This window comes from Hypanus sabinus, chromosome 31 (assembly GCF_030144855.1).
Source record: "Hypanus sabinus isolate sHypSab1 chromosome 31, sHypSab1.hap1, whole genome shotgun sequence".
NCBI lineage: Eukaryota > Metazoa > Chordata > Chondrichthyes > Myliobatiformes > Dasyatidae > Hypanus > Hypanus sabinus.
Window position 1 is genome coordinate 2,325,869 of NC_082736.1, and position 23,597 is coordinate 2,349,465.

At 53.9% G+C, this 23,597-nt stretch overlaps 1 protein-coding gene across 3 annotated transcripts in view; it reads right to left on the minus strand.

Annotated features, from left to right (window-relative positions):
• The window catches only part of LOC132383728 (pyruvate carboxylase, mitochondrial-like), a 950,497-nt gene that overhangs the window by 646,177 nt on the left and 280,723 nt on the right, over positions 1-23,597 (minus strand). The gene's annotated exons all lie outside the window — the stretch shown is intronic.

Below are 23,597 nucleotides of genomic sequence, written 5' to 3' on the forward strand. Positions count from 1 at the left end.
GGGAGAATAGGGTAAAAAAAAGGCCACGTCTGATTCGCGGAGCAGACGGGATGGGCAGAATGGCCTCACTGTGCTCTCGTGCCGTGTTCCCACAATAACAACAGTGCACCCTTCCCTGTCACCTGCTGCAGGGGAGAAAATACCGTGTGGCAGCACGGTTAGCACAACGCGTAACAATGTCAGCGAGTTGCAAATGTTGTTCCCTTGTTCAAGAAAGGGAGTGGAGATAACCCAGGAAATTATAGACCAGTGAGTCTGACTTCAGTGGTGGGCAGAAGACAGAATATAATATAAAATGATAAGACTCTTGGCAGTGTGGAGAATCACACAGACCCTGGGGTCCGTGTCCACAGGATACTCAAAGCTGCTGCGCAGGTGCACAGTGTAGTTAAGAAGGTTTCCATTCAACAACTGTGAGACTGAGTTTAGGAGCCGAGAGGTAATTTTGCAGCTACATAGGACCCTGGTCAGACCCCACTTGGAGTACTGTGCTCAGTTCTGGTCACCTCACTACAGGAAGGATGTGGAAGCTATAGAAAAGGTGCAGAGGAGATTTACAGGGATGTTGCCTGGATTGGGGAGTATGCCTTATGAGAATAGGTTGAGTGAACTCTGCCTTTTCTCCTTGGAGCGACGGAGGATGAGAGGTGACCTGATAGAGGTGTATAAGATGATGAGAGGCATTGATCATGTAGATACACACTTTCCCACTGTCACACTTGATAGGTCCTATTCTTTCACGTCTTATCCTCTTGCTCTTCACGTACTTGTAGAATGCCTTGGGGTTTTCCATAATCCTGCCCACCAAGACCTTCTCATGGCCCCTTCTGGCTCTCCTAATTTCCTTCTTTAGCTCCTTCCTGTTAGCTTTATAATCTTCTAGATTTCTAACATTAACTAGCTCTCTGAACCTTTTGTAAGCTTTTCTTTTCTTGACTAGATTTATTACAGCCTTTGTACACCACAGTTCCTGTACCCTAACATAACTTCCCTGTCTCATTGGAACGTACCTATGCAGAACTTCACACAAATATCCCCTGAATATTTGCCACATTTCTTCCGTACCTTTCCCTGAGAACATCTGTTTCCAATTTAAGCCAATTTCCTGCCTGATAGCCTCATAATTCCCCTTACTCCAATTAAACGCTTTTCTAACTGGTCTCTGTCCAGCATAGTATCCTCCACAACTTCCGCCACCTTCAACAGGACCCCAGCACTAAGGACATCTTTCCGTCTTTACCCCTCTCTGCTTTTCACAGGGATCATTCCCTTCACGACTGCCTGGTCTACTCGTCCCTCCCCACAGATCTCCCACCTGGCACTTATCCCTGCAAGCTTAAGTGCTACACCTGTCCCTACACCTCATCTCTTATCACCATTCAGGGCCCCAAACAGTCCTTCCAGGTGAGGCAACACTTCACTTGTGAGTCTGTTGGGGTAATCTATTGCATCCGGTGCTCCCGGTGCGGCCTCCCCTACATTGGTGAGACCCGACGCAGATTGGGGGACCGCTTCGTCGAGCACCTCCGCTCTGCCCGCCACAACAGACAGGATCTCCCGGTTGCCGCTCACTTCAACTCTCCTTCACAATCCCATTCGGATATGTCCATACATGGCCTCCTCTACTGCCATGATGAGGCCAAGCTTCAGTTGGAAGAACAACATTTCATATACCGTCTGGGTAGTCTCCAGCCCCTCGGTATGAACATCGAATTCTCCAACTTCTGGTAATTCCCTCCCTCTCCCTTCCCCCATCCCACCTTCACTCTGTCTCCTCTTCTAGCTGCCTATCACCTATCACGACTCTGCCTTCTTCTACTACCCATAGTGCTTTCCCCTTACATTCCTTCTTCACCTCTCCTGCCGATCCCCTCCCTGCTTCCCCTCCCCCACCCCTTGATCTTTCCTCTGACTGGTTTTCCACCCTCCCCCCACCTTCTTTATAGGGCCCCTGCCCCTCCTTCTTTAGTCCTGATGAAGGGTCTTGACCCGAAACGTTGATTGCTCCTTTCAACGGATGCTACCCTACCTGAGTTCACCCAGCTTTTTTGTACGTCTTGATTTGATCACAGCATCTGCAGTGTACTTTGTGTTTTCTCTCCATTGCTATTGTAAAGGAGATAGAATTATGATCACTATCTCCAAAATGTTCTCCCACTGAGAGATCTGACACCGGACCAGGTTCACTTCCCAATACCAGATCGAGTACGGCCTCTCCTCTTGTAGGCTTATCTACATATTGTGTCAAGAAACCTTCCTGAACACACCTAACAAACTCCACCCCATCTAAACCCCTTGCTCTAGGGAGATGCCAATCGATATTTGGGAAATTAAACTCTCCCATCACGACAACTCTGTTATTATTACAACTTTCCAGGATCGGTCTCCCTATCTGCTCCTCGATATCCCTGTTACTATTGGGTGGTCTATAAAAACACCCAGTAGTTATTGCCCCTTCCTGTTCCTAACCTCCACCCACAGAGACTCCGTAGAGAATCCCTCCGTGGCGTCCACCCTTTCTGCAGCCGTGACGTGATTAATCAATAATCTATGTGATTATTGGACTGTACTGGTTTTCTTCAGATTGTTGCCGCTGTCTTTCCTGTGGCCGATTGGTGGCTGGGCGATCTGTTGATCTGGGGTTTGGGGGGGTTGGCGCTCCTGACGCTGCTCATTTCCTTAAGCGAGGCTGTCGGGGATTGAGGAGTGTTTTGTCCGGGGGCCGGGGAGTGTTATTGTGGCTCTCTTTCGCTGTGGGAGGGGGGAGAATTCTGAGGACTGCCAGTTTTGTTTCTTTTCTCTCTCGTGCAGCGGGAAGTTGATGTCACTTCTTTCACCGTGGTCTTTCTGTATTTCATGACAGTCTGGAGAAGACGGATATCACAGTTGTATTGTGCATGCATCCTTTGACGATAAAATGAGCCTTTCAACCTTGTTCGTACCTTCACGTATCGCACTGTACTGCTGCCACATGAAAACAGACTTCACGACGTGTGTGACTGATGATAAACCTGATTCTGATCGGGGTCTGATCGGGATTGTGGACTGAGAGTGGGAAGGGGGCAGGGAGAGGGGAATCATGGTTGGGAAAAGGGGAAGGGAGAGGGGAGAGGGGAGGGAGCGGGAAGCACCAGAGAGACATTCTGTAATGATCAATAAACCGATTGTTTCGAATCATTGACCTTTCCTGGTGTCTCAAGGCTGGGTGTGTCTGTACCCACCCCTGACACTCCTTCTCTGCCCCCTGTCCCACACTATCCCATGGCGCTCCACCCTCACCATTCCCAACATCCTCTGCTCCCGATAGATTTACAAACTCGCTCTCCGCTCCACGTTGACAAATCACTGCAACCCCAATCACTCGGCAGGTTGCTAGAGCCGGCGGCGTGCTGCGAGACAGGCAAATCGTCCCTGTCACGTTTGGGTTGGCAGAAGAGCAAGCATCCCAGTCTGGTGTCGGGGACGTCACAGGGCAGGGCTGCGGCCAGGCGGACGAGCCACTGAGGGGAAATCAGCACCAGGCCTCTGAGCTGGAAGAGTGCCTATTTGTGTCAGAGGGAGGTCAACCATTCCCTCTGCCAGTTGCCGGCACAGCTGAGAGGGAGAGCAGATAGGTATGGCCACTCCATACCTAGTTCGCTGAAGATGATAAGTGTGGGGAGGTTAAACAGCCTTTTGGAGGATGATCGAGACCTCTGGACAATGGATCGGCCCGGCCTGCTTTGGCGGAAGTGACCTTTGCAGCACGACAGCCTCCGATGAGGGAGAGACAATTAGACAAATGGCAGCTTCATCTGGGTGTACGTGGGGGATGACGGACGGTCAGCCGTGAGGAAAACCTTGTGTCTCACTGCATCCATCACACTGTCACCCGACATCATACCCGATGGCAGACGGGTAGAGTGTGGGTCATCAGGCTCCTGTACTCCCTCCCTGGTGGTAATAGTGAGAACAGGGTATGTCCCAGTGGTGAGGCCCGTAAGGATTGATGATGCCTTCCTGAAGTTCTCGATGGAGAGGAGACGTGACCATCAATTAGTGAACGTGCAGGAGAACATCAGTGAGGAAGTGTTCACGGACCGTTCAGAAATCTGATGGCGGAGGGGAAAAAGCTTTAGGATAAGACATAGGAGCAGAAGTAAGCCATTCGGCCCGTCGAGTCTCTCCACCATTCAATCATGGGCTGATCCAATTCTTCCAGTTATCTCCACTCCCCTGCCTTCTCAACATACCCTTTGATGTCCTGCGAACCTATCTATCTCTGTCTTAAATACACCCAATGACTTGGGCTCCACAGCCGCTCATGGCAACGAATTCCACAGATTTACCACCCTCTGACTAAAGTAATTTCTCTGCATCTCTTTTTTAATGGATATCCTTCAATCCTGAAGTCATGCCCTCTTGTCCTAGACTCCCCTACCATGGGAAATAACTGCCATATCTAACCTGTTCAGGCCTTATAACATTTGGAATGTTTCTATGAGATCCCCCCTCATTCTCCTGAACTCCAGGGAATACAGCCTAAGAGCTGCCAGACATTCCTCATACAGTAACCCTTTCATTCCTGGAATCATTCTCGTGCTCCTAAAATATTGAGTGTGTGTCTTCAGGCTCCTATACCTCCTTCCTGATGGTAATAATGAGAAGAAGCCATCGGTATTCCCTCTAATTTTATTTTTACAGCTGTGCAGACCTACCATTGCTCTGTGCAGGAAACTTGTATGTGGCCTGAAAACAGCCTGGCACTTCCGTGAAGCGTTGTATAAAAGGAAGCTATGTGCGCGGGGGCATTTCGGTTACCGTGCGGCCGTGCACCCGTAAAGCAAAGGGACATCTCCAACAGCATACTCTTCATTTTGTTTTCCTCAGTTTAATTATACATGGCCTGAAGAAGGGTCTCAGCTGGAAACATCAACTGTACTCTTTTCCATAGGTGCCGCCTGGCCTGCTGAGTTCCTCTGGCATTTTGTGTGCGTTGCTCTGGATTTCCAGCGTCGGCAGATTTTCCTTTGCTCATACCTTTTGAGATCTGTTTGGTCGACATGCCGAGGAAAGTTTTTCACTCTGTCTGAGGTGCACAAGAACGTCATTTAGCAAGTGCGCGCCCCTTCACGCCATGCGCAGTTGCCACCCGAGTGACATCATCCCATCTGCGAGGAGGTAACCAGGAGCAATTGCTTGACAAAGCAGCTGCAGGCACACAAGAGTCTCGAGCTATCCAGATGTTCGACGATCACAGTGACACTTTGATTTCCATAAACCGGCGTGCATTAGCATAAGCACCCTGCGTGCCATTTAGCAGAGAAGAGCAGCAATCATGGGCCATAAACTGTCAGCAGCAAGAGAAGAGATGCCCCAAGAGTTTGCGTTCATCTCCGCATTCCCGCCACGTTTAAAGGCTAATTTGACAATAAATACAGGAGAGCAACGGAAACAGACTTCCACCCAAATACCACTGTTAACAGAGGCCCCTGGAATTAATCCTTTCAACATTTTCCCGTGATAATTGCCACTGATGTTGGCTCTCTGGAGCAATGCCCAATTCCATTATGCTGACAACAGCATTCTCCAAACTTAGATCAACAGTTTAAAGGATTTGCTGCACTTCCAGTGACGTTTCAATTTTACTTTTCCTCTTCAATAAACAAAATTGATGTTGCCGACCCAACAGACAGAGTGATTCGATTCAGCAGCTGAAACGAAGCTGCAACCTCAGACATCCAATTTAATTCAATCGTGCAATAACTTTGGTGAACTGTGCTGTGTAGGAAGGAGCTTGGGGACGAGCATGGAAGGTGACCAGGAGCACCGGGAAGACGCAAGAAATAAAAGGGTGGACTACTTTCTAAACGGAGACAAAACTGAAAAACCTGAGGTTTAGAGGGACCTGGGAGCCCATGTGCAGAATTCGCTGAAGGTTAACTTATTTAAAGTTAAGTGTTCATTTCCAGAGGATTAGAATACAAAAGCACGGATGTAACGTTGAGGCTTTGTGAACATGGGTGAGCCCTCACTTGGAGTATTGTGGGCAGTTTTCGGGCCCTTTCCTACGAAAGGATGTGCTGACATTCACGGGAATGATTCCAGGAATGAAAGGGTTACGACATGAGGACCATTTGATGGCTCTGGGCCTGACTCACTGGAGTTCGGAAGAATGAGTGGGGGGAGGCGGTGAATCTCATTGATGACTATCAAATGTTAAAAGACTGCAGATACTGCAGATCCTGCAGATTCTTAAGAAGGGTCTCAGCCCAAAACATCCATAGATGCTGTCTGGTCTGCTGAGTTCCTCCGGCATTTTGTGTCTTCATCGAATGTTGAAAGCCCTCGATAGAGTGGATGTGGAGAGGATCTTTCCAATAGTGGGGAGTCTAGGACCAGAGGACACAGATAGAGTGGATGTGGAGAGGATGTTTCCTATAGTGGGGGAGTCTAGGACCAGAGGACACAGATAGAGTGGATGTGGAGAGGATGTTTCCTATAGTGGGGGAGTCTAGGACCAGAGGACACAGATAGAGTGGATGTGGAGAGGATGTTTCCTATAGTGGGGGAGTCTAGGACCAGAGGACACAGATAGAGTGGATGTGGAGAGGATGTTTCCTGTAGTGGGGAGCCTAGGACCAGAGGACACAGATAGAGTGGATGTGGAGAGGATGTTTCCTATAGTGGGGGAGTCTAGGACCAGAGGACACAGATAGAGTGGATGTGGAGAGGATGTTTCCTATAGTGGGGGAGTCTAGGACCAGAGGACACAGCCTCAGTCTAGAGGGATGTCCATTTAGAATGGAGATGAGGAGGAATTTATTTAGCCAGAGGGTGGTGAATCTGTGGAATTCATTGTCACAGACGGCTGTCGAGGTCAGGTCATTGGGTATATTTAAGACAGAGGTTGATAGCTTTTTGACTAGTCCGTGTATGAAGGCGGGAGATTAGGCTGAGAGGGAAATGAATAGGCTATGATGAAATGGCAGAGCAGACTCGATGAGCCAGTTGCCCTAATTCTACTCCAAAATCTATAGTCTTTTGGCTTTACTGAGTAGATGCTGGAAGTCTGCAGCAAGATTCAGCTGGCCAGGCAGCATCTACAGAGGAGCATGGACAGCTGACGTTCTGGGCTGAGACCCTTCATCAGGACAGCCGGTATAAGGAGGAGCTGCCACCGGGTGATTGCTGGATCCAGGTGAGATCAGTTGATAGGCAGGTGAGGGAAAGGGAAAGGGAAAGGTGTTATAAAAGCTGATAAGCGATTGGTGGAAGTGACAAAGGGATGAAGAAAGTGGAATCTGATAGGACAATGGAATAACGAGAAGAAGGCAAGGTGGGGAACACGAGAGAGGAATTCAGAATCAAACCGTGGCCTGACAACACCTGCTGATCTGGTCTGCAGCAGCAGGCAAGCCCACGGCTTGAGGCCTAGTCCTTGCTACAACCGAGGCAACACAGCTCCCACTTCGCCTGTCCCACCACCAGGCAAGGGTAACCATCCTGCAGCAGCACTATCACTATCCTGCGATCGCAAGAGAAATCTCCGAGACAACCTCCCACAGTTATATTGCACTAACTCTGATGTTTCTGAGTAGCGGGCAGCAATATGGTCTGCAGCCAGCTCAGCTCCTCCGAACCCAAACCAGCTCCTCTATCACCCCGGCGGGCTCCTTCCTCAACACCCAGCTGAGCCCATCGACACCTTGTCTGGCCCTTCCAACATCCCAGCAGGCTCCTTCCCCAACACCCCAGCCGGGCCCATCGACACCCCAGCAGGCCCCTTCCCCAACACACCAGCCGGCCCCTCCGACACCCCAGCCGGGCCCATCGACACCCCAGCAGGCCCCTTCCCCAACACCCCAGCCGGGCCCATCGTCACCCCAGCAGGCCCCTTCCCCAACACCCCAGCCGGGCCCATCGACACCCCAGCAGGCTCCTTCCCCAACACCCCAGCCGGGCCCATCGACACCCCAGCAGGCCCCTTCCCCAACACCCCAGCCGGGCCCATCGACACCCCAGCAGGCCCCTTCCCCAACACACCAGCCGGGCCCAACGACACCCCAGCATGCCCCTTCCCCAACACCCCAGCCGGGCCCATCGACACCCCAGCCGGGCCCATCGACACCCCAGCAGGCCCCTTCCCCAACACACCAGCCGGCCCCTCCGACACCCCAGCAGGCCCCTTCCCCAATACACCAGCCGGCCCCTCCGACACCCCAGCAGGCCCCTTCCCCAACACACCAGCCGGCCCCTCCGACACCCCAGCAGGCCCCTTCCCCAACACACCAGCCGGGCCCATCGACACCCCAGCAGGCCCCTTCCCCAACACACCAGCCGGCCCCTCCGACACCCCAGCAGGCCCCTTCCCCAACACACCAGCCGGCCCCTCCGACACCCCAGCAGGCTCCTTCCCCAACACCCCAGCCGGGCCCATCGACACCCCAGCAGGCCCCTTCCCCAACACACCAGCCGGGCCCAACGACACCCCAGCAGGCCCCTTCCCCAACACCCCAGCCGGGCCCATCGACACCCCAGCCGGGCCCATCGACAACCCAGCAGGCCCCTTCCCCAACACACCAGCCGGCCCTCCGACACCCCAGCAGGCCCCTTCCCCAACACACCAGCCGGCCCCTCCGACACCCCAGCAGGCCCCTTCCCCAACACACCAGCCGGGCCCATCGACACCCCAGCAGGCCCCTTCCCCAACACACCAGCTGGCCCCTCCGACACCCCAGCAGGCCCCTTCCCCAACACCCCAGCCGGGCCCATCGACACCCCAGCAGGCCCCTTCCCCAACACACCAGCCGGGCCCATCGACACCCCAGCAGGCCCCTTCCCCAACACACCAGCCGGGCCCAACGACACCCCAGCAGGCCCCTTCCCCAACACCCCAGCCGGGCCCATCGACACCCCAGCCGGGCCCATCGACACCCCAGCAGGCCCCTTCCCCAACACACCAGCCGGCCCCTCCGACACCCCAGCAGGCCCCTTCCCCAATACACCAGCCGGCCCCTCCGACACCCCAGCAGGCCCCTTCCCCAACACACCAGCCGGCCCCTCCGACACCCCAGCAGGCCCCTTCCCCAACACACCAGCCGGGCCCATCGACACCCCAGCAGGCCCCTTCCCCAACACACCAGCCGGCCCCTCCGACACCCCAGCAGGCCCCTTCCCCAACACACCAGCCGGCCCCTCCGACACCCCAGCAGGCTCCTTCCCCAACACCCCAGCCGGGCCCATCGACACCCCAGCAGGCCCCTTCCCCAACACACCAGCCGGGCCCATCGACACCCCAGCAGGCCCCTTCCCCAACACCCCAGCGGGGCCCATCGACACCCCAGCCGGGCCCATCGACAACCCAGCAGGCCCCTTCCCCAACACACCAGCCGGCCCCTCCGACACCCCAGCAGGCCCCTTCCCCAACACACCAGCCGGCCCCTCCGACACCCCAGCAGGCCCCTTCCCCAACACACCAGCCGGGCCCATCGACACCCCAGCAGGCCCCTTCCCCAACACACCAGCTGGCCCCTCCGACACCCCAGCAGGCCCCTTCCCCAACACCCCAGCCGGGCCCATCGACACCCCAGCAGGCCCCTTCCCCAACACACCAGCCGGCCCCTCCGACACCCCAGCAGGCCCCTTCCCCAACACCCCAGCCGGGCCCATCGACACCCCAGCCGGCCCCTTCCCCAACACACCAGCCGGCCCCTCCGACACCCCTGCAGGCCCCTTCCCCAACACCCCAGCCGGGCCCATCGACACCCCTGCAGGCCCCTTCCCCAACACCCCAGCCGGGCCCATCGACACCCCTGCAGGCTCCTTCCCCAACACCCCAGCCGGGCCCATCGACACCCCAGCCGGCCCCTCCGACACCCCAGCAGGCCCCTTCCCCAACACACCAGCCGGCCCCTCCGACACCCCAGCAGGCCCCTTCCCCAACACCCCAGCCGGGCCCATCGACACCCCAGCCGGCCCCTCCGACACCCCAGCAGGGCCCATCGACACCCCAGCCGGCCCCTCCGACACCCCAGCCGGGCCCATCGACACCCCAGCAGGCCCCTTCCCCAACACCCCAGCCGGGCCCATCGACACCCCAGCCGGCCCCTCCGACACCCCAGCAGGCCCCTTCCCCAACACCCCAGCCGGGCCCATCGACACCCCAGCAGGCCCCTCCGACACCCCAGCGGGCCCATTGACACCCCAGCTGGCCCCTCCGACACCCCAGCCGGCCCCTCCGACACCCCAGCCGGCCCCTCCGACACCCCAGCAGGCCCCTTCCCCAACACACCAGCCGGCCCCTCCGACACCCCAGCAGGCCCCTCCGACACCCCAGCGGGCTCCTTCCCCAACACCCCAGCCGGGCCCATCGACACCCCAGCAGGCCCCTCCGACACCCCAGCGGGCTCCTTCCTCAACACCCCAGCCGGGCCCATCGACACCCCAGCAGGCCCCTTCCCCAACACCCCAGCCGGGCCCATCGACACCCCAGCCGGCCCCTCCGACACCCCAGCGGGCTCCTTCCCCAACACACCAGCCGGCCCCTCCGACACCCCAGCCGGCCCCTCCGACACCCCAGCCGGGCCCATCGACACCCCAGCCGGCCCCTCCGACACCCCAGCCGGGCCCATCGACACCCCAGCCGGCCCCTCCGACACCCCAGCCGGGCCCATCGACACCCCAGCCGGCCCCTCCGACACCCCAGCCGGGCCCATCGACACCCCAGCCGGCCCCTCCGACACCCCAGCCGGCCCCTCCGACACCCCAGCCGGGCCCATCGACACCCCAGCCGGCCCCTCCGACACCCCAGCCGGGCCCATCGACACCCCAGCCGGCCCCTCCGACACCCCAGCCGGGCCCATCGACACCCCAGCCGGCCCCTCCGACACCCCAGCCGGCCCCTCCGACACCCCAGCCGGGCCCATCGACACCCCAGCCGGCCCCTCCGACACCCCAGCCGGGCCCATCGACACCCCAGCCGGCCCCTCCGACACCCCAGCCGGGCTCCTTCCCCAACACCCCAGCCGGGCCCATCGACACCCCAGCAGGCCCCTCCGACACCCCAGCGGGCTCCTTCCTCAACACCCCAGCCGGGCCCATCGACACCCCAGCAGGCCCCTTCCCCAACACCCCAGCCGGGCCCATCGACACCCCAGCCGGCCCCTCCGACACCCCAGCCGGGCCCATCGACACCCCAGCCGGCCCCTCCGACACCCCAGCGGGCTCCTTCCCCAACACACCAGCCGGCCCCTCCGACACCCCAGCCGGCCCCTCCGACACCCCAGCCGGGCCCATCGACACCCCAGCCGGCCCCTCCGACACCCCAGCCGGGCCCATCGACACCCCAGCCGGCCCCTCCGACACCCCAGCCGGGCCCATCGACACCCCAGCCGGCCCCTCCGACACCCCAGCCGGGCCCATCGACACCCCAGCCGGCACCTCCGACACCCCAGCCGGCCCCTCCGACACCCCAGCCGGGCCCATCGACACCCCAGCCGGCCCCTCCGACACCCCAGCCGGGCCCATCGACACCCCAGCCGGCCCCTCCGACACCCCAGCCGGGCCCATCGACACCCCAGCCGGCCCCTCCGACACCCCAGCCGGGCCCATCGACACCCCAGCCGGCCCCTCCGACACCCCAGCCGGGCCCATCGACACCCCAGCCGGCCCCTCCGACACCCCAGCCGGGCCCATCGACACCCCAGCCGGCCCCTCCGACACACCAGCCGGCCCCTCCGACACCCCAGCAGGCCCCTTCCCCAACACCCCAGCCGGGCCCATCGACACCCCAGCCGGCCCCTCCGACACCCCAGCGGGCTCCTTCCTCAACACCAGTCCAGCTACTCCAATCAACGGGCAGCTCGCTGATGGAGCAGCCCAGCAGTACTCAAAGTTCTTGGAGTAGAATTGTCTTTAAATCATTAAAACAACCTTTACAAGGAAAAAGGCACATTTGGGTGGCCCCCAAGAGGCTACGCTCATGTGCAGAGCCATCAGAACCAGGTTTACCAGCACTGGAATGTGGGAGCAGTGCGTTGCAAAACAGATTCATAAAAACTCTACATTACAGCAAGTATATAGATATTAAACAAATAGTGCAAATGGAAAAAAGTACTGTGTTCACTGTCCATTCAGAAATCGGATGGCAGAGGGGGAGAAGCTGTTCCTGAATCATTGAGTGCGTGTCTTCAGGCTCCTGTACCTCCTCCCTGATGGCAGAGGGGAAGAAGCTGTTCCTGAATCGTTGAGTGCGTGTCTTCAGGCTCCTGTACCTCCTCCCTGATGGCAGAGGGGAAGAAGCTGTTCCTGAATCGTTGAGTCTGTGCCTTCAGGCTCCTGTACCTCCTCCCTGATGGCAGAGGGGAAGAAGCTGTTCCTGAATCGTTGAGTCTGTGCCTTCAGGCTCCTGTACCTCCTCCCTGATGGCAGAGGGGAAGAAGCTGTTCCTGAATTGTTGAGTGTGTGTCTTCAGGCTCCTGTACCTCCTCCCTGATGGCAGAGGGGAAGAAGCTGTTCCTGAATCGTTGAGTGCGTGTCTTCAGGCTCCTGTACCTCCTCCCTGATGGCAGAGGGGAAGAAGCTGTTCCTGAATTGTTGAGTGCGTGTCTTCAGGCTCCTGTACCTCCTCGCTGATGGCAGAAGGGAAGAAGCTGTTCCTGAATCGTTGAGTGCGTGTCTTCAGGCTCCTGTACCTCCTCCCTGATGGCAGAGGGGAAGAAGCTGTTCCTGAATCGTTGAGTGTGTGTCTTCAGGCTCCTGTACCTCCTCCCTGATGACAGAGGGGAAGAATCTGTTCCTGAATCGTTGAGTGTGTGTCTTCAGGCTCCTGTACCTCCTCCCTGATGACAGAGGGGAAGAAACTGTTCCTGAATCACTGAGTGTGTGTCTTCAGGCTCCTGTACCTCCTCCCTGATGGCAGAGGGGAAGAGGTTGTTCCTGAATCGTTGAGTGTGTGTCTTCAGGCTCCTGTACCTCCTCCCTGATGGCAGAGGGGAAGAGGTTGTTCCTGAATCGTTGAGTGTGTGTCTTCAGGCTCCCTGTACCTCCTCCTCAGTGAGAAGAGGGCATGTCCTGGGTGATGGGGTCCTTAAAGGTTGATCCCACTTTGTAAGGCATTGCTCCTTGAAGGTGTCCTGGCCGGCTTGTGGGAATGGGAACAGGAGTGGAAGAGGCTGAGTGGTAGGAGGTCCCAGCGGAGAGAGGGACGGTGCCCAGTCAACCCTCGGCCACCTGGGTTTTCAACTCACTCAAATGGGCAGGGTAAGGTGGGAGCTGAAACAGGGGGAGTCAGGCACAATAAAGACAAATTCCACCCCAGGAACGTTCTCAGGGATGACCAATAAGTGATGATAACTGCAGATCAATAATAAATACTGAATCATTGATGGCATTGAGAATGCTCCTGGATAATTCATGGAGGACAGAAAGTGGGACAGAGTGAAGAGCTGAGCTCAGCTTTGGCACAAACTTCAGGCTTTGGAGACGGTATTAGACTGAGAAAAAGAGTTAAATTACAAGAGGCTGTTGAAAGTAGGACAGTATTCCCTGGAGTTCCAGAGCCTGAGAGGCTGTGCAACTGAGATACTTAAAGGTAGACAATGACACACACAAAATGGTGGAGGGACTCCGCAGGCCAGGCAGCATCTATGTGGATGTCACGTGGCGTTAGTTTTGTTTACTAAGCGTGATGTATCTGTGGTCTTCAGAAAGGTTTCATAGGAATGCTCTACCTTTGTAAAGGGATCCAGGCATGGATTGTGGTACGCATTTTTGATTAACCCCTGCATGGTCTCAGGTGTTGTGTGGTGACCATTTTGGTGAAAGGGACATTCTCTGTCAGTTACTCTGTGAGAGCTCGCTCTCCGCGACTGCAAGCTACGGTAACCATTTCTTCGTCGGTGCGAGACCGCTTCTGCACTGTATTGTGAATCTCCAAGATGGTCTCTTCGTTCCATCGCGAACATACAAGCCTCTCCTTTCACTTACTTCACCAATCACCTGGACTTTCCAAACTGCCTCTCCGAGATGGTGCTTGAGTAAGACTTTGTTAGGAATTGTTTGACTGCGAGCTGTAGATGCATATCGCTGTTAACTTTGGTTTAAGAATGTCATTTATTTAATGTTCTATATTTCTTTGTAAATGCTAATAAATCCAGTTGGTTTGCAATAATTCCCTGACTCCATCCTACATTTATTGTTTCTTGTCCGTAACAGAAGTGAAGAGCGGGGGAGTTGTTTGGTGAAGGAGATACCGTGCTGGAGAAGGGGGAATGATAGGGGAGGACAGAAGGCTGTGCGGAAAAGGGGGGAGGTGGTAGGCTGGTAAGGAGATGAGGTGAGAGAGGAAAAAGGGAATGGGGAATGATAGGGGAGGGGACATGAGCGGAAGTTTGAGAAACCGATGTTCATACCATCAGCTGGACACTACACAGACCTCCAACCTGAGTGTGGCCTCATTGTGACAGGAGAGGAGGCCGTGGAGTGAGACGTCGGAATGGGAATGGGAAGTGGAATTAAATTGGGAGGTCTCGACAGGCAGGCTAAACCAGGTGAGGGCAGCCAGCAGCTTCGTGCCCCGGTGAGATAGGGACATGCCAAACCAGCTCCAGCGGGCCGGACGGATGAGATCCAATGGCCGGGGAAGTGGTACTGCAATACTCCGTGGAGACCAAAGGCCCTGACAAGGCACAGAAGACGTCACGGCCATCCGCTGCAAACAAGGAAGACCCCAGTTTGTGATGCTTGTTTGAACCACTGGACACAGACAGAGAGCGGAACTGCCCCAGTGCAACAACATTTCCACTTTAAAAACTCTCCCCTACAGGTTTCCTGACAACGTCGGACAAGATGGACAACACGGTAGACTGAAGGGCCGGCAATATGCTCTAACGTAAAGGAACTGCGCACGCACTACATCAATGAGCATGTCGAACGCTCGTTAAAATGCCTGTGTGGCACTGACGGGGTGTTGCTACAAGCGTCACACCCTCCTGGGGTCCCATGTCACAATCTGCTCTTCAGCAGACGGTGAAAGGAGATGGTCTCAGGACTCTGGCCTGCTTTGAGCTTGCACATCAATCAGCCGTGCCAAAACGGTGTATACACCCAGTCTCAAAAAGTTCAAGGTGTAGTACATACACGTCAGCACATACAACCCGCAGATTCATTTTCTATTCAACAAATCCAACCACCGTGATAAAATCGTCGCAAGACCCCACCAAATCATGCGGACAACCAGAGTGCAAAAGACAACAAACTGTGCAAATACAGAAGGGAAAAAAACAAATAAGCAATAAATTTCGAGAACATGAGATGAAGAGTCCTTGAAAGTTGTGGAAACATTTCAGTGATGGGGTAAATGAAGCTGAGTGAAGTTACCCTCTTTGGTTCAGGAGCCTGATGGTTCGAGGGGTAATAACTGTTCCTGAACCTGGTGGTGTGGGACCTGAGGCTCCTGTACCTCCTTCCCGATGGAATCAGTTCAGAGTTGAGGTTATCCTCACTGGTTCAGGAGCCTGATGGTTGAGGGGTAATAACTGATCCTGAACCCGGTGGTGTGGGACCTGAGGCTCCTGTACCTCCTTCCCGATGGAATCAGTTCAGAGGTGAGGTTATCCTCACTGGTTCAGGAGCCTGATGGTTGAGGGGTAATAACTGTTCCTGAACCTGGTGGTGTGGGACCTGAGGCTCCTGTACCTCCTTCCAGATGGAATCAGTTCAGAGTTGAGGTTATCCTCACTGGTTCAGGAGCCTGATGGTTGAGGGGTAATAACTGTTCCTGAACCTGGTGGTGTGGGACCTGAGGCTCCTGTACCTCCTTCCCGATGGAATCAGTTCAGAGTTGAGGTTATCCTCACTGGTTCAGGAGCCTGATGGTTGAGGGGTAATAACTGTTCCTGAACCTGGTGGTGTGGGACCTGAGGCTCCTGTACCTCCTTCCCGATGGCAGCAGTGAGAAGAGAGCATGACCTGGGTGGTGGGGGTCCCGGAAGATGGGTGCTGCTTTCCTGAGAAAGCGCTCTGTGTTGGGGAGGGCTTTACCCGTGATGGGCCCGGCCGTATCCATTCAAGGGCAAAGATTTCCTGCTCGGTGCAGTTACACCTAATTTACAGGAGGATTAAAGGAGATGCAGGGACGAGTCAGAGACGGGCAGCACGCTTTGTGAAACGCCGATCCTGTCAGGCCAACCTGCCTGATTCCTTTTGAGGAAAATGCATCGTTGACGACAATGCAGTAGCTTCTACAAGGGCTGCCACCTTGTCGTGATGGAGAGGCTTGTGAGCTGCTGAGATCCCGCCTGGAGTCCGGAAGGTCAAGGGGGAGGCCCTGGGTCAGGTTGAGAATGCGGAGGAAGGCTGCAGCGGTGAATGCAGAATGGCCCCTGGCCCCGATCCGTCAGGTACTGTGCATAAGCCTGGCCACCATAAACAATGTCACGAACTAACATTCCCCATTCAGGGAAAACCCCTTCGGAGAACATCATACTCGACAGGGACAGAATACAGTACTCTGACAATGTCATCGGCATTCGGGTGCCCAAGACTTTCACTCAGTCCTGTATTTGTCAATGTGGAGCGGAGAGACGGTTTGCAAATCTGGCAGGAGGAAAGGATGTTGGGAATGGTGAAGGTGGGGCGCCGTGGGAGGGGTGTGGGACAGGGGGCAGAGAAGGAGTGTCGGGGACGGGTACAGACACACACAGCCCTGAGACACCAGGCAAGGTCATTTGATTCCAAACAATCGGTTTATTGATCATTACAGAATGTCTCTCTGGTGCTTCCCGCTCCCTCCCCTCTCCCTTCCCCTTTTCCCAACCATGATTCCCCTCTCCCTGCCCCCTTCCCACTCTCAGTCCACAATAGAGACCCAGGTTTCTGTCTATAATCTGTCTGTCATTCCCCTCTCCCTGCCCCCTTCCCACTCTCAGTCCACAACAGAGACCCGGATCAGAATCAGGTTTATCGTCACTCACACACGTCAGGGAACTTGTGTTTTCTGCGGCAGCAGTCTAGGATCACTACAGTACTGTGCAAAACCATAGCGCTATATATATGCCCATTGCTCAGTGCTGCATAACCTTGTTTTTGCAAGCAGGCCTGATTTGTGAGATTTACGGCTGATGCTTGAACATTCACGTTAGTGGTCACACTTTCTGATTTCCTCCTTGGCGCGGTGTCTATCTTATTTACTGCTCTGGAAAATACCTCAGGGCATTTTTCCATTAAAGGTAAAATATAAATGCAAATTGCTTTTGTTGTTGAATCTCAGTGAAGTGGAAAAGAAGTACGAATTCCCACACAAATACTGCTTCAGCATTTATAAATCTGAATGAGATTACAGTCACTCCCCACATTGTGCTCTGCACAGTTGCTGAAGTTGCTGAAGGAGCCCTTCGTTAACACGAAGGAGATCACAGTGATGATCTGTTGATGAGATGCAATGGGTGCACGTCAGAGGCAAATGTTGCACGGCTGCAGGGAAATGCACTCAGTGGCCACTTCATTAGGTACGTCCTGTATCTAATAAAGGGCCCACAGAGTGCATGCTTCTGGTCTTCTGCTGCTGTAGCCCATCCACTCCGATATGCTGTGCACTCACAGATGCTCTTCTGCACAACACTGGTGTAACATGGTTAATTTGACTTACTGTTGCCTGACTATCCAGTGGCACTCACACCGACAGTGATGAGATGCTTTGAGAGGTTGGTCAGGACCAGACTGAACTGCTGCCTCAGCAGGGACCTGGACCCATTGCAATTTGCCTATCACCACAATAGGTCAACGGCAGACGCAGTCTGAATGGCTCTCCACACGGCTTTAGACCACCTGGACAACACAAACACCTACGTGTGGATGCTGTTCATCAACTACAGCTCAGCATTTAACACCATCATTCCTGCAGTCCTGATCAATAAACTACAGAACCTGAGCCTCTGTACCTCCCTCTGCAATTGGATCCCCAACTTCCTGACTTGAAGACCACAATCCGTGCAGATTGCTGATAACATCTCCTCCTCGCTGACAATCAACACTGGCGCACCTCAGGGGTGTGTGCTTGGCCCACTGCTCTACTCTCTATATACCAATACCTTCTGGCTAGGCATAGCTCAAGTATCATCTATAAATTTGCTGATGATACAATCATTGTTGGTAGAATCTCAGGTGGAGATGAGAGGGTGTACAGGAGTGACATATACCAGCTAGTAAGATGGAAGAGCTGATTGTGGGCTTCAAGAAGGGTAAGATGAAGGAACACAAACCAATCCTCATAGAGGGATCAGAAGTGGGGAGAGAGAGAGAGCAGCTTCAAGTTCCTGGGTGTCAAGATCTCTGGGGATCTCATCTGGTCCCAAATAGTGATGCAGCTATAAAGAAGGCAGGACAGTGGCTATATTTCATTAGGAGTTTGGAGAGATTTGGTTTTTCACCTAAGACGCTCTAAACCTTCTGTAGTTGTACCGTGGAGAGCATTCTGACAGGCTGCGTCACTGTCTGGTATGGAGGGGCTACTGCATTCTGACAGGCTGCGTCACTGTCTGGTATGGAGGGGCTACTGCATTCTGACAGGCTGCATCACTGTCTGGTACGGAGGGGCTACTGCATTCTGACAGGCTGCATCACTGTCTGGAATGGAGGGGCTACTGCATTCTGACAGGCTGCATCACTGTCTGGTACGGAGGGGCTACTGCATTCTGACAGGCTGCATCACTGTCTGGTACGGAGGGGCTACTGCATTCTAACAGGCTGCATCACTGTCTGGAATGGAGGGGCTACTGCATTCTGACAGGCTGCGTCACTGTCTGGTATGGAGGGGCTACTGCATTCTGACAGACTGCATCACTGTCTGGTACGGAGGGGCTACTGCATTCTGACAGGCTGCATCACTGTCTACTACGGAGGGGCTACTGCATTCTGACAGGCTGCATCACTGAGTGGTATGGAGGGGCTACTGCATTCTGACAGGCTGCATCACTGTCTGGAATGGAGGGGCTACTGCATTCTGACAGGCTGCGTCACTGTCTGGTATGGAGGGGCTACTGCATTCTGACAGACTGCATCACTGTCTGGTACGGAGGGGCTACTGCATTCTGACAGGCTGCATCACTGTCTACTACGGAGGGGCTACTGCATTCTGACAGGCTGCATCACTGTCTGGTATGGAGGGGCTACTGCATTCTGACAGGCTGCATCACTGTCTGGTATGGAGGGGCTACTGCATTCTGACAGGCTGCATCACTGACTGATATGGAGGGGCTACACCACAGGACCGAAAGCAGCAGCAGAGGATTGTAAAATTAGTCAGCTGCATCTTGGGCTCTAGCCTACACAGTGTCTAAGACATCTTCAAGGAGCCATGGCTCAGAAAGGCAGCGTCCGTCATTAAGGACCCCCATCACCCAGGACATGCCCTCTTCTCACTGGGAGTAGGTACAGGAGCCTGAAGACACACACTCAGTGATTCAGGAACAGCTCCTTCCCCTCTGCCATCAGGGAGGAGGTACAGGAGCCTGAAGACACACACTCAACGATTCAGGAACAGCTTCTTCCCCTCTGCCACCAGGGAGGAGGTACAGGAGCCTGAAGACACACACTCAGTGATTCAGGAACAGCTCCTTCCCCTCTGCCATCAGGGAGGAGGTACAGGAGCCTGAAGACACACACTCAACGATTCAGGAACAGCTTCTTCCCCTCTGCCATCATGGAGGAAGTACAGGAGCCTGAAGACACACACTCAGTGATTCAGGAACAGCTTCTTCCCCTCTGCCATCAGGGAGGAGGTACAGGAGCCTAAAGACACACATTCAACGATTCAAGGACAGCTTCTTCCCCTCTGCCATCAGGGAGGAGGTACAGGAGCCTGAAGACACACACTCAGTGATTCAGGAACAGCTTCTTCCCCTCTGCCATCAGGGAGGAGGTACAGGAGCCTGAAGACACACACTCAACGATTCAGGAACAGCTTCTCCCCCTCAGCCATCAGGGAGGAGGTACAGGAGCCTGAAGACACACACTCAACGATTCAGGAACAGCTTCTCCCCCTCAGCCATCAGGGAGGAGGTACAGGAGCCTGAAGACACACACTCAACGATTCAGGAACAGCTTCTTCCCCTCTGCCATCAGGGAGGAGGTACAGGAGCCTGAAGACACACACTCAACGATTCAGGAACAGCTTCTTCCCCTCCGACATACGATTTCTAAATGGACAGTGAACCCATGAACACTACTGCATCATTTTTTATACTATTTCCATTTTTGCACTATTTTTAACCTAGCTATTTAATATATATACTTACCGCAATTGATTTACTTTTTCTTTCATTCTATATTAGCATGTACTGCAGCTACTAAGTTAACAAATTTCACGCCACATGCCGGCGAATGATTCTGAATCTGATTCTGTCAGCTTGAACCAGTCTGGCCATTCTCCCCTGACCTCTCTCAGTAACCAGGTGTTTTCACCCACTGAACTGCCCCTCACTGGATGGTTTTTTTGTTTCTCACACCATTCTCTGTAAACCCTAGAGACCGTTGTGCAGGAAAACCCCAGAAGTTCAGCTGTTTCTGGGATACTCAAACCACCCCATCTGGCACCAACAAGCATTCCATGGTCAAGGTAATTTCTTCCCTTTCTGACGTTTGGTCTGAGCAACAACTGAACCCCGTGATCGAGATGAGGAAAAACTTCTTCACACAGAGAGTGGTGAATGTGTGGATTTCTCCTGCACCTATTTTCTATGTTTCTCTGTGACCATGCGTCCATGCCTTTATGCACTGATCTGCTCCCACGTGACTGGCTGATGAGGTTTACCGAGTGTACCGAGGATACAAATCCCGTGATCTCACACAATTTACTCACTGCTTCTTCAACACGCTTTGCCAACTTTAAGAACAATTACACCAGGATTTCAGAATTAAGCCTCGAATAATTTCACTTTGCAGAAAATAAAGAAAGATGGAGAAGAAAAGCAGTAAATGATAATCAAGGATTTTGACAGCTTGGGGAATAAAGGCTGCTTATTTTGATCAGACAGAGGAAGGACTCTTAGAAAGACAACCGGGTAAACATAGGCGGGGTTGTAGACGGAGACACTATGTGACGCATAGTATTGTGTAAAAGTCTGAGGCACATACACAAAGATGTATATATATATATCTATAAAGAGAGAGAGAAAGAGAGAGAGGGTGTCTAAGACTTTTGCACTGTACTGTATATGTCAAAGTGGAGCAGAGAGTGAGTTTGTAAAACTGGCGAGATCAAAAAATGCTTGGAATCACGAGGGTGGAGCGTCACGGAAGGAGTGTGGGACAGGGGGCAGAGAAGGAGTGTCAGGGACGGGTACAGACACACCCAGCCCTGAGACACCAGGCAAGGTCATTTGATTCCAAACAATCGGTTTATTGATCATTACAGAATGTCTCTCTGGTGCTTCCCGCTCCCTCCCCTCTCCCTTCCCCTTTTCCCAACCATGATTCCCCTCTCCCTGCCCCCTTCCCACTCTCAGTCCACAATAGAGACCCAGATCAGAATCAGGTTTATCATCACTCACATACGTCAGGAAATGTGTTTTTTTTGTGGCAGCAGTACAGTGCGAGACATAAAATCACTACAGTACTGTGCTAAAGTCTCAGGCTGCCTGGTTCAGGCTGGATGTACCTGAGACTTCTGCACAGCCGTGTCTCTGCACAATGCTAGGGATTATTGCTGAGTTATGGAATTAAACAAATCAGATATTAATTCAAACAAAATCCAGGCTTCAGCATTTAACGTAAATTGGAAGCATTAAATTGAGTTGAGAAGCACCTTTTGGCAAAGGAACGATGCTGTCAGTGGAGCAGAGGCCAGCCCACAGCACAGGACTGGCTGCTCACATGGGCTATGATAACGGGCTTGCATTGAACCAGTGAGCTGAGTTCGCTGCGTCATTGCGGCTGGAGTTGAAACTGGCAGACCAAACTGATGTGGTCTCTTCGCATCTCCTACGCGATCGCAGGTAGAGTTGCAATCAATAGCTGACACAGTTGAGTACTCAGTCAGCCCTAACAACGTTAATTTGGGAATCTGGAATCTCTGTCCCCAGAAGCTGTTAAACCATCTGTGCGAATTGCCTTGTCCCAGTGAAGGTGGTTGAATAATCAGAGGTGTCTCCCACTGTAAATATGTAACTCGAAGGAAGCATTGTCAACCCCAAATATTGGCGTGAACCATGCAATTGTAACCATGGAGCTGGTATTGAATCACCTAGTGTTGATACACTTAATGTGTGATGTACTACGAGTTTGTGAACCTACTGAACTGTCTCCGGAATGAAGCCTGCTTGTCACAATGAACAAAGGCTTCTATATCAGTAGCCTCAGTATATCTCCAGTGATGTACGGGGCTGTGCAGAAGGCATAGGAAGAGGTACATGGCTAGGGTACCTAAGATGTTTGCACAGTACAGCAGACATTTTATATACTGACACAAAAAAACTAATTTCATGGCATATGTGAGTGATGATAAACCTGATTCTGATCTGGGTCTCTGATGTGGACTGGGAGTGGGAAGGGGGCAGGGAGAGGGGAATCATGGTTGGGAAAAGGGGAAGGGAGAGGGGAGGGAGCGGGAAGCACCAGAGAGACATTCTGTAATGATCAATAAACCGATTGTTTGGAATCAAATGACCTTCCCTGGTGTCTCACGGCTGGGTGTGTCTGTACCCACCCCGACACTCCTTCTCTGCCCCCTGTCCCACACCCCTCCCGCGGTGCCCCACCCTCACCATTCCCAGCATCCTTTGCTACCGCCAGATTTACAAACTCGCTCTCCACTCCACGTAGATGAATGCAGTACTGTGCACCCTAGCTATATGTGTATATATATATATATATATACACGTATGTGCCTGAGACTTTTGCACAGTACTACAGATCACAGTCATGATGCACGGTACAGAATCTAAAGCAGCCAGCAAGTAATATTCTTCCTTTCAAATGCCAGGGAATGAACATCAATACCCAGCCACTTGCCCTCGGCATTCCGTACGTCGACTGCGATGAAGCCCCCACCACCGTTATTGAGCTGAAAGTCACCTGGACCAACCACGTAATCACCATTGTCACGAAAACAGGTCAGCAACTGGACACCGCACATCTAGATGTCTTGCCACCCCTCCCACAAACCCTTTACAAGGGGCACAGTTCAGGAAGTGTGACGGAATACCCTGCAAATGCCTGAGTGGCGGCAGCTCCAGCTGACCTCCACAAGCCCAGAACCAGCCATTACTGCGGACATTCACGCTCCACCACGGGCCAAGTACAAAACGTAGGCAGGTTCCTGCTGGCCTCTCCCGAACCTGCAAAACCCTCAGCCAGAGAACAGCCCCAGACTCCCCTGCAACGCACACTCGTCCTGGTTCTAGATCCGGGAACGCACCCTGGGAGAGCCTTCACCAGCAGTGCAAGAAGCAGGCTCAACCCATCTTCCTGAGGAATCATCAGAAATCTTCACCCTGCCCAGATCCCAAATAATAGAAAAGCATATCCCTATCGATATCAGACCGTACCTTGGACCTCTGCTCGGCTAAGTTTTGCCCAACTTCAGACTCTGGAGAAACACACTTCGCTTCGAGCTCCAA